The following is a 10,272-nucleotide window of genomic DNA, read 5'->3' as shown; positions in this document are numbered from 1 at the left end:
CCAAAAAAGAGAGAAAGTCTTGTATAAATGTATTTATCTCTGGGGACGTAGGTTCTCTCAACCTTACCTGCGGGGACGCTCCCAACGTTCACAAAAGCTGCGTCCAAAGATGCTCTGTATGTAAAGGGACAGGTGCGTCCCCTTGTAAAGGTTAGAATGCGCAAGTTTCATCTTTAAAAAGTTACTTGTGGTCATTTCTAGAGCAATCTAGAAGGTTGTTCGACGTGTATTGGGCGCCTCCAGATGGTTCATGCACTCCTATCAAAGAGGAACTTATCCCATCAATAAGGGAGCTATCCCACCCAAAGAGGGGATTATCCCATTGATGGTGGACCTAATTAACCTCCTCTTGAGCACTATAAATACAGGCATTGGGCCAGAAGGAGGAGAGGTTGAAGCTATACATTTTCTAAGGGTAAATGTTGCAGGAATTAGGACTCCCATTTAGAAGCTTGTGAGGAGAGATTGCCATCTTTGCTTGTTCTATTTGGAAGTGGGTGTGCTTTGTCAAAGTAAAGGAGAACTCTTGACGGACCCTGGGAAGGACTTTCACAACACCAAGGCTCAGGTTGTATTTGTTCTTTTTGTTACCTATTAATGCAAATGAGTCCATTCTTCTCAATAACTTGTTGTTTATGAGTTATTTCATGTACTCCTTGGCCTACATGTTGAATATGCTTTGTTTTATGGTATAATCAGGTGCTATTTAATTGTTTGACTGTTGGTGATTGCAGGTTTTGGAGAAAAGGAGGAGCTCATCCAGATCAACAAAGCTTGGACTTCTACAACAGCGTTTGGACAAAGGTAAGAACGAAACACTTGATATCTCATATCATAATGCATGTTTAGAGAAGGATAGATCTTATTTGTCTTGTTTGTCACTAGAGAGTCTTAGGCTCCTAGGGAGGTTGGTTGTGTCCGCACAATCGACTCTTTCCGCCTGACAATAGGAGTTGTAGTTAATAGTTGCTTCAACTTCTCAAAACTATACTAACACTTTTGATTACGTTCAAATTTTATCCCCTTCTTCTGTAAAGAAGTAATAGGATAGGCCATTTTAGAAAAAAAGCCTTCAGAAAACCTTCTATAATGACCTGTAAGCCCCATAAACGACCTCAAATCAACTACATATTTAGAATATGGCCACTCCACAATAGTTGTAATCTTTTATAAATCCACAACAATCCCTTCTTTTGATGCTACATGCCCCAAATAGTGAATTTTTTTTTTGATAGAATGAGCATTTACGAAACTTAACATACAACTCCTCTCTAAGTGTTTGAAGAACAATCTGCAAATGTTGATAATGTTTTCTTTACTCTTAGAGTAAACTAGAATATCGTCTATAAATACTATGACAATTTTGTCAAGGAAAGGACTCAGCACACTATCTATCAAGCACATGAAAGTTGCTGGTGCATTATCCTAGTCCAAATGGAAACACTACAAATTCATAGTGCCCATCTCTTGTTCTAAATGTTGTCTTATGTATATCTTAATCCTTAATCCTTATTTCATGATATCCTGACCTTAAATCATTTTTTTAAAAGATTGATTCTCCTTGAACTTGATCAAACAAATCATCAATCCTAGGTAAGGGATATTTGTTCTTAATTATCATTTTATTCATTTGTCTATAATCAATACAAAGCCTAATTGTCCCATCCTTCTTTTTGACAAACAACATTGGTGCTTTCCATGAAGACACACCAGGACTTATGTACTTTTTATCCAACAACTCTTGTAACTAAATCTTAAATTTCATTAACTCAAGAATACTCATCCTATAGGGAGATTTGGACACCGAAACAACTCCAGGAATGATATCCATAGTAAAATCTATATCTCTTCTTGGGGGTAGTCCAGGTATCTCTTTAGGAAAAAACATCTTTGAATTGTTGTAACATAGGGTAGTCCTATAAATATGGTTTGTGCTCGTTTTCAGCTACACCTTCAATTTTAACAACAAAAATTTGAAAGCCTTTTAGAGCACATTTCTTCAGTTGTAAAGCATAAATCTAACTAACTGAAACAACTCTTGGCACTCCTCTAACTATGCATTATTTTCCCTCATCATTAACACATGTAAAGGATTTCTCTAGGCAGTTTAGAATTACTATATGGGATTCCAACCAGTCCATCCCAATTAACACATCATAAGACCCTAGAGATAAAATATTTAAGTTCAATTGCATGTTCATTCCATTCAAATTTAATCAACAATTTTTTTTAATCTCAATTACTTTTCTTTTTATCCCTATGACTAGTTGTACTAACCAAGGTTTGCTTTGTTTTTCCTTTCTAAGTTCACAATTTTCAATTGTAGCAGGGGAAATGTAACTTAAAGTAGATCCAGGATCTATTAGTACTGAAAATTTTTGTTCATAAATTGTACCTTGGACTTCCACCATTGTTAATTGGTGGTCTGCTTGCCTTTTTTATAAATTTGCATTGATCCTTGGTATGTTATAGGTAATTCCATTAACAGTTGAAGCTTCTTGCAAATAATTAACTATCCCCCTTTTGTTTACTGGATTTGGTGGGCAGACTCTCCAAAAGTGATTCTCACTGCATCCTCAACATTTAATTGGTGGTCTGTTACTTTTGTAACATTTTTATTCCTCATTCCAACTCCATTTTTATTCCCCATTCCAGCTTTGTGTCCAATTTTTTTTCTGAAATTCCTTGGCTCATTCACACTTCTGCTATAGTTTCCTCCTTGATTACTCTTTGAAATATTTCGAAAAATTGGTTTCTCGAACCCTTTCTTCTTGGTGTTGAACTTTTCATGCTTTTTGGTCATCCAACTTTTAGAATTATCATCCTTCTTCTGATTTTGAGCAAAACATAGTTTTTTCTTTCTTATGATTTTGTCCATAGTCTTCAGGTTATCAAGCTCAATTCTTTCTCTATATGAGAAAGGTAGGCAACTGAAAAATCTATATAATTTATCTTTTTCTTCTTTTAAATATGACACATACCTTAGCAAACTTATAATTTTAGTGACAAACTCATCCATAGTAAATTATCCTAATCTCAGCTCATGAAATTCTCTACATTTTTCATCAAAATACCTCTGAGTTAGATATTTCTCTCTGAACTATTTCTTGAACAATTTTCAAGTTAAATTTTTACTTCTAATTCTTTTGAAAACTTTGTTCTATTCCCACCATAAAGCATCCTTGCCAGTCAACTAATAAGTGGCCAATCTTAGCTTCAAATTACTTGGATAATTGTACACCTCAAAATATTTAGAAATATTGAGGAGTCATGCCTCGGCTCCTTCTTCAGATTCACTATGAAAATTAGGAGGCCTAATTTTCTTGAATTCTCCTTACAACTAAGATGTGGTCCTCTTCTTTCTTGATGTGGAGGTGCTAATTTCAAATTTGTTTTCTTCTTTCTCTTCAAAATCATGATATTCATTTCCACTAGAAGTTATAGACTCAATAGAATATGTTGATTCACTTCTAGCTCTTTTCTTATGCTGCCTTTTCACCTTTTTAATGACTCTGTCTTCTTCTAGTTTCCTCAACAAGTAGTCATTAATTTCTTCATGTTCTTCTTTGGCTTTGGATAACCTTTCTTGATTTTCCTTAATATCATCTAGGTCAATCTTAACACTTTGTATTACTTACATCAATTCATATTCTTATTTTTAGGCATTGTTGGTTCCACCACCCACCATTTCAAATTTAGTATTAGGTTCCTCACCACTCCTTGGTGACCCTATGGAAGTTTTTACATTAAATTCTTCAGCTATACTTCAACCTATGAATAGTATTCTGAACAATTTTTTCATGACATATATAATTGTTTTAGTTCATGACCCATAAAGGCCCAATGTTGTAACCTACAACTTTGATACCATTTACGATATACCTCATTCATAATTATATATATATATATATATATATATATATATATATATATATATATATATATATATATATATATATATATGTTGCAGAATCCAATCCATTTGTATGTAATATTCTCCTAGTAAGTTTTCTTATATATTATTGTTACAATCATTTTAAGTTGATCCAGAGAACTTCTACTTTCTTTAAAAACCCTTTTGCAAACATGTTCTCCATATTACAATTTTTCTTCTATATTTGCCTTTATTTCATCTCAATGAATAAAAGTGCTTTCTACCTATATCGTCCAATGATTTCCTAATTCATTAGTCATAATATTATTTTCTTTGTTTTTCGATATGTAATCCATGTTGGTTTTGCCTTATTAAATAGAATAATCTAATTTCTAATAATATAATAATGGGTTCCTTGTCCATTTTGGTATTTCTCATTGTGATATTATGACTTCTATACATATGTGTTTAATAGAGTAATTTCCATTTTACAAATACAAACTGTAACTAATCTTCAAACACAGACACACACACACACACATATATATATGTTGGACAATATTTCCATTCTCCAACTACAATTGTAATTAACCACCCTACCAAGGTTTTCATCGCGCGAATTGTATAAAAACACACACACAGATATATATGTACCATGGCTTGAAACCTTTTTTTATAACACTTGAACAAGGAGTATTTTATCAAATCCATATATTATAGTATGACTTAGTTTGTGTATTGAATGTAGTTTTAATATCATTCTAGAATAATATATGTTTGGCATTGATATTTTTATTACATCACACTCACTGTATTTCAACCCTTCCAGAGGTTTCCATAGACCTAAATGAGTTAACCTCCAATGTCTCCATGACTAGTACCTTTGACCTATAAGTGTCATCCTCAGGGGACTCCACAAATGGTACTTTTGCCTACCACCTTGATGGTATAGATCGACTTCAGATAGATCAATGATCATGATTGGCCTTAGGATTTTCTTGGAGGTAAAATTCTATTCCAACATATTTCGATTCATTTGATACCCAAAGACGCTCTAAGAGTGATTTGTTTAGCAAAATTCTATTGTCATTATGTTCATTTCAGTATGTTAATGTTTAAATATTTCTCACCAGTGATGAAATTAATGAATTATATGGACTATCTGTGACCAATTCAGTTTCGAATCTCATGAATTCCTCCTAGAGGTAACATTGCAATTATTTTTGACAAATTCTTCCTTTCCAAACCTATTCTTTGGTAAATATTTTTTAGGGTATGCACTTGTCTTTGGTAAATATTTGTTAGGTTATGCACTTATCTTTCTATGATATTCCAATGTTGTTGCATAATATTTTTTCCCTATTACAATTGGATGTCAATCGCAAGGCTATTCCTTGTTTTATTTACTGGACAAATATGGTCGTCGGCTAAATGGTTTCCTTCATATCATAGGTCGCTAACCCTTAGGTAAAACCCTCATCCTCTTACACACATTTTCTAGTTTATGATTTCAGTGTTCAAATAAAATTGAAAGGGATCGGTTATTGTTTCCTTTTTGTTAATAATTGTATAGTTAACCGTACTGTAGGAAAAGGAATTTTCAAGGGTTCATAACCCTTGCTTCCTATTTTCATATCATTATTTTATGACTTCGCTTCCAAAATTCTTATAATCTTGTAATGGTATTTAGAAAGGGTAAAGGGTTTAAAAACCCTCTATGTCTATTGTCACTATTTTTCAACTTTCTCAGTGACCCATTTCAAATTTAGCTTTTCTATTGAATGTGGGCACTGTTCTTTCACGTGTCATGGTTTTAACTTCTGGTTTGGGGTTTCTCTAAGCTTGGTTACCAATTACTAATTGTGATTCTTGAGCGTGGCTATAGTCATTTATAGAATTTATTTGTGTTTGGGTTTTAGCCTTGAAATTATTGTTTTCATTCTTCAGAGAAAACTATTAAATTCAGTCTTCATTTATGTGTAACCCACAGTTGCTAATTTTTCTTTTGGTTTTCAAAGTTTAATCTTTGTTTTCTCTTCTTATACATTTAACACTGTTAAAAACAATATCTCTCATTTTGTATACAAAGGCTAATATTTTGTTTCCACTATACAGGTAGGGAAGGTGCTTGGACATATTGAATCATAATATCGAGTAGTTTTATTATAACCCTCTCTATGTTAAATTCCCTTAACTACTAAAATATTCTACATGCTTTGTGTACAAATCTTATCATTGTTCATTAATTCTATTTTTGACTTGCTCTATAGGTACATATTCAAACTCAATTGTAACATTTCATATGAATGTTCTCAAGTTGCACATGGTTCTATTTTTAACTTACTCATCTTATTCACCAAGTCGGAGATCCCCAACTCTTGGTTTCTTCTTCTGCATGGATGAGATTTTCCTCTAGGAAGATAAAATTCCAGACTATTTTCTCCTAGAACTGTATATTATTTATTTCCTTTAAGGCCTTATATGGCATACAGTTCCTTCAAAACTAAATTATTTATAACAAGCTATCAGCCTCTTTTGTATTAAAATGTTATTTTCATGGTGAAAAAAACTTTTTAGGTTTTGTTTTATATTTGTACAATTTTTTCTCTTGAGGTCGAAATACCTATTTCTAGTTTGGACTTCATACAATGGTATAACAAAGATTCCAAGAGACTCTATATATTTTATTTTGAGTAAATATTACCATAATGTTATTGTACATAAATACTCTTGTATTTTCCTTTCCTGTGTTTTTATGTCTAATCATTTTGTCCACAATAATGAATTAGAAGTCACAATGTTGATAAGGCTTAAAATATTTTATTTTAGTTTCCATCTTTCAAAGAAAAGGATTTACTAAGGCCTTTATTGTTCTTTCTATTATTTGAAGAAGAGATTTATATAATTTAGAATCTCTTCACACCGATTATATATATATATATATATATATATATATATATATATATATATATATATATATATATATATATATATATAGATAGATATATATATACATACATACATACATATGGATGTACAATTTACTTATTCTAATTTCCTTTCGTTGTTTTACAGAGAGTTACTTTGTAGATGATCAGAATTGGTCTAATACATGTGTGTGTGTGTGTGTGTGCATGCGCATTTACTCTTGTGTGTAATTGTGTATTATAGGAAAATCAGTACTTGTACTAACATATATTTTTATGTGTCCATACTTTTGTCTACATTCATAATCTCCATTCTATTTGATAAATTCTACTCCTATCTATCACTATGAATAAAATTCTCCTCTATGAATTTATGCACTACAACACATAATGTTTCTTTCATTATATTACAAATTTTCAAATAAAATATGAACCATTATCTTACTTCTATCAAATCATACTTACTATTTACTATACATAATAAGTAAAAGAAACATAATCATTTAAACTTAAAATGATAAGTTATCTTTTCCTTTTCACTGCATAAAAGCCATAGATAACCCATATCCAATTATTTTATCTTGACAAACAAGTAAATAATATAGTTGGAGATACCAATTTGAAACAATTTTCCTAGAAGATTAGTAGCTAAGTACTTGTCTCCTCCCAACCTTAACACTGCAAAACAACCAATGTCCCCCTAAACATATCAGGTATACAAAAAAAAATTGCCTCTATTTCTTGCTTCTCTTCAACCTCTTCTTCACTCAGAATTAGACAAAAGAAAATCGACAAAATATTTTTATTCCATTCCCATAAACTGCTCTTTTGGTGGTTAATAACTGCCTCCACCTCACCAATAGGTGGTAGGTAGTTAACAACTCATTAATGAGCTTTCGTTTCCCACTCCTGAAGACAACTCCATGTCTTTTAAAGAAACAATTAATTGGCCAATATCATAATTCCTCAATTAAATCTAGTCATCCATATTAGATGCCTAGGACTTATTGATGGGTAATTAACATTCCACAATAATTTGCATCCTCATCTCTTTCAACCATTTGTACTCAACAATTATTTTTCTATATTTTCTTTATTTTAAAAATAAATCATCATAATTAAAAATTTACAGCCAACTATTATCAACAATAAATTTACTGATAATTAAAGTTTTTAAATGTCTTTTGAACTAATACACTTAACTAGAAACACACATATGCAAATTTTTATTACATAAAGCATCAAGTTAAGGGATATTGCAGAGATGTAGTAAGGGGGGAAGATACTTGGTGGTGTATTGGGTGGTAGATGAATTTATTGTTTTTGTATAGGTAGTTGTGTTGGCATAGGGAGTTGTCCTTGAAAAGAGGTTCCACGCCATCCTTGGGACCACGAGAAAGTTTGACACTGAGAAGAAGGTCGTTATGGCCATGGTGCAGGGTATTGGATTGGAGGAGGGTTGGAAAACTACCTTGGAATTATGGCATTTCGTATTTGTTGAACTTGTTGAGGGTTATACATGTTAGTCTAAGCATTAAAATCTGATGATGGCTTTGAAGTCGTACTTGTTGGTCAGTTTTTCCATGGCTTTTTAGAGCCAATAAAATAGGTTGAATCTATCTCCTCACCTAATTGTTTAAGTACACTTTTCAACCCTAACAAGGAAGGGAAATACATTTTTGAATGGATTTTCTCAAAAACACCATAGAATTCCATGTTATTAAGCGTGCAATCCCAGAGAAGATGTTTCTTTCTACAGTTGGAATAAAATATTGCTAATGAATTTTCAACTTCAACTTGATTTTGTTTAGCCTAGAAAATATCCAATTGAGAGTATAGAGAGTTGATGACATCAATTTTAAATTTTTTAAATAAAATATCGATTTCTATGCTCATTACTCCACCATTAGCTGCATTTTGTACTCTGGGAAAAGCATCTTGCGCTAAACACCTACTCCTTGATAATCCTCTCAATCTCCTTTAGAAAAGTGTGATTATATCATCACATGGCTCCTTCGATATGTCTCCCTTTCATATTAGATCCAAAATGTCCATGCAATCATTCCTCCTTCCTCGGATCAAAATTGTATTTAAAATGTCTTTATCCAAATCATTATGCATAGACATCTGTAAATTATATTGAAGGAATTTGATATAATATTCCATTCTTTCATCTTCTTTCTAGGACATTCTAAATATTTCCTCCCTCTAATCTTTGGTTCTATAGTAGTCTTGATATTTTCCAAAAAACAATTCTTCATGCCATCCTAGGAGGTGATATACTTACCACCAATTTCCATAAACCATATTAATGCAACTCCCTTCAAGGTAACAGGGAATAGTTTATGTTTTTGGGCATATGAGGTGTAGTAATAAATCTAGCACAAAATGTCAAAAATGAGAAGAAAAGTATCTGGATCTTCATTGGCCATGGCATGAAAATCTGGGAGGGATGAAAGAGGAATGTTGTTCATTGGAGCTTGTCCCAGTAGCTTCTCAATAGGGAATTTGACAGTAGTGATTGTATCACCTATCATATAGGTTTCCCACAAAATTTTGGGGCTTTCCAAAGTTTCTTCCAGTCACTCATTATCTACCAACAAGTTTTTCTAGTTGCAAAGGGTCTCATGATAGGTGTCTAGTCTGCCTTATAAAACTCCCTAAGTCTGGAATAAAATTATCAAGGGGTTGATAATTTTTTGAACTTGGGTCTTGGTGCTCAAAATTTTATTCATTTGTATCCCCCTACCTTTCAAATAAGTCATGGTATTTGCCTCTACTGAAGCAGGTGATTCAAAGATCCTCATACTAGTACCTGAGAAAAAAAGGTTCTTGGAATTTCATTTCCCGGGTGTTTTATCCAAAGACAAGTGACCCTTGAGATTTTTTCCTTTGAGAGATTGTTCCAAAAGTGGATGCTTTATGAGATATTTTTTTCCATGAGTTTAATCTTGGGGTAGATGATCATGCTTATGCTTTCAAAATTATTTACCAGATAAATGTCACTCATCCTAAGTCTTGATTTCTCCTTCCTCCTTGTCCCCTTATCCCTGCATAATTAGTAGTTTTTGGGGCACCATGTTTCTCTTATTCTTTATTCGAGCATCCCAAATATCTTAATTTGTATAGGAAAACAATGTCAACTATGTTTCTGCACCTTAATAACCAACGATGCCAAAATGTTGGGGACTTTTATTGTCTTATTAAAAGCAATACATCCACTTAACATAAATTATCAACTAGGGTAAGTATTGTATTTTAAGGCTATCGTGCATAGTATGTGTAGGAAAAAATCATTAACTGACATTAAATATTTCCTAACATACTATCTCCTATTATGTCTTCATCAACAAGAACACAACCCTCAATCCAATCCTAGTGCTTATTGTAAATTGTTCCACACTTGCAAGAATTGAAAACACGCTTCAATCAGTTATGGAATTGAAACCTCACTATTAGAAACTCCACTTG

The sequence above is a fragment of the Pinus tabuliformis genome, chromosome Q (assembly GCF_031772625.1).
Source record: "Pinus tabuliformis cultivar Carrire ecotype Pingquan chromosome Q, CPIR1, whole genome shotgun sequence".
In the NCBI taxonomy this organism is placed as follows: domain Eukaryota; kingdom Viridiplantae; phylum Streptophyta; class Pinopsida; order Pinales; family Pinaceae; genus Pinus; species Pinus tabuliformis.
This window is presented reverse-complemented; position numbering follows the sequence as displayed.